At 40.4% G+C, this 2,440-nt stretch overlaps 1 pseudogene; it reads left to right on the top strand.

The window, feature by feature from the left end:
• On the top strand, nt 861–1,688 carry LOC109841604 (annotated as a pseudogene).

Genomic DNA, 2,440 nt, shown 5'->3' with positions numbered 1-2,440 from the left:
TATATATATATATATATAATATATATATAGAAAAATGGGCGTATGCTTGCCTATCAAGCACAAAAAAATAGTGCTTGGTAGTGAGGGTGTCCATTGCCCTCCACTCATTAAAATTGGGTCCCACACTCACAGGGTTGAGGAGTTGTTGGGAATGATAATGAGTGGATGGAATGTGACACCTAAGTACCAAGCACCAAATTTGTGCTTGGGTACCAACATACTCATTTTTCTCATATATATATATATATATATATATATATAATATATATATATATATATATATATATATATATATATAGTATATATATATATATGATATATATATATATATACTATATATATTATATATATATATATATATATATATATATATAGAAAAATGGGTATGCTTGGTACCAAGCACAAAAAGTTGTGCTTGGTAGTGAGGTGGCCATAATCTCCTCACTCATTCAAATAATTGCATATCCACATACACTCCTCAACCATGTGAATGTGGCCCCCCCCCATTTGAATGAGTGGAGGGGATTGTGTCACCTCACTACCAAACATACCCATATTTCTCATATACATATTATTATTATATTTATATATAGTATATATATATATATATATATATATATATATATATATAATGATATATATATATATTAGGCAGAATGAGTCAACATGCTGATTTAGAAAAACTACAAACTAATAAAATAAAAGGGGAAAATGCTTTCAGCCCCCAAAACGAAAGAAACGTGCTCCCCCCTCCCAAGACTTTTTCAACGGGTGCTTTGCCTCAAAAAGTAAACTTTGTGTTCTCTGAGCCCCAAAAAAAACCCAAGAGATTTAAATTCGTGATGACCATAATACCCTCCATGGCCACCTCCTCCTTCCTCTCCAAACCGAGCGATCGCAACCTCCTCTCCTCCTCCTCCTTCCATGGCCTTAAGCTCTCCTCCACCTTCAAAACCCAATCTTTCTTCTTCCCATCATCGTCATCCTCTGCCCCCCAAATCTCCGCCTCTTACGACCTCTCCTTCATCCTCTTCTGCCCCATCAAAGAATCCATCATCTCCCGGAGATGACCTGCCACACGCTGCATGACCATGTATGACCCGGCATGATGCACGACTATAGCCAACACCCGACGTCGTCGGTCGCGGTGGCGTGCATTGGATCCGCCTGCCTCTCATGGCCCTACGAGCTCTCCAAGAACCCCGACATCAACATCGCCATCATCGAGCGAGTCTGTCCCCTTTAGGCAGCGGCGCCTGGCTCGGCGGCCAGCTCTTCTCTGGCCATTGGTTGTCCACTAGCCCACCCACCTCTTCCTCGACAAGCTCGAGGTCCCCTACGATGAGCAGAAGGATTACGTTATCATCAAGCATGCCGCCCTCTTCACCTCCACCATCATGAGCAAGCTGCTGATGAGGCCCAACGTGAAGCAATTCAACGTGGTGGCGGTGGAGGATTTAATAATTAAGAACGGGAGGGTGGAGGGGGTCGTGACAAACTGGACGTTGGTGTCGATGAACCACGACACCCAGTCATGAATGGATCCAAACGTGTTGGAGGCTAAGGTCGTGGGGAGCTCTTGTGGGCATGACAGAACTTTTGGGGGCACTAGGGTTAAGAGACTGAGGAGTGTTAGGATGATCGATACCATGTCCGGGATGAAGGCGCTCGATATGTTAAGGTTATGATTGTTAATGTTACGCGTTGGTTGTTAAGGTTACATGTTAGTTGTTAAGGTTACAGTTTGGTTGTTAATGTTGTAGTTTGGTTATTAAGGTTACATTTTAGTTGTGAAGGTTATGAGTTGGTTGTTAAGGTTATAGGTTGACTGTTAAGTTACGGGCCCATAATCTTAACAACTAACGCGTAGTAGGTGAATTCTCATAAACAACAATATTAGGCAATTGAAGAACTAAAAATAAAAATAAAAAAATGAATATTATAAAAATATTTTTAGAATTCAAAGACTTCACAACCAAAGCGTAACCTTCATAACCAACGCTTATCCTTAACAACAAACCCGTAGGTTTAACAACCAACATGTAACCTTAATAATCAACCCGTAACCTTCACAACAAATGCATAACCTTCACAACCAATGCTTATCCTTAACAATAAACGCGTAACCTTCACATCTGACGTGTAACCTTCACAACCAACGAGTAACCTTCACAACAAAAGCGTAACCTTCACAACCAACCCTTATCCTTAACAACGAATATTCTAAAAATATTTTTAGAATTCGAAGAGCCCAAGAGCCCAGGACAATCAAAGACCGTTAAATATATATTGTGGCTGTAGGGGTTTGAACCCCTAACCTCTTGTCTAACCTCCCAAACTTTACCACTAGGTCAAGTGACCCAAAGTATTCCTGTCACACAATATACATATACATATATATCCCAATGTGTAACCTTCATAACTGACCCGTAACCTTAAC

The sequence above is a fragment of the Asparagus officinalis genome, chromosome 5 (genome assembly GCF_001876935.1).
Source record: "Asparagus officinalis chromosome 5, Aspof.V1, whole genome shotgun sequence".
In the NCBI taxonomy this organism is placed as follows: domain Eukaryota; kingdom Viridiplantae; phylum Streptophyta; class Magnoliopsida; order Asparagales; family Asparagaceae; genus Asparagus; species Asparagus officinalis.
This window is presented reverse-complemented; position numbering and strand designations above follow the sequence as displayed.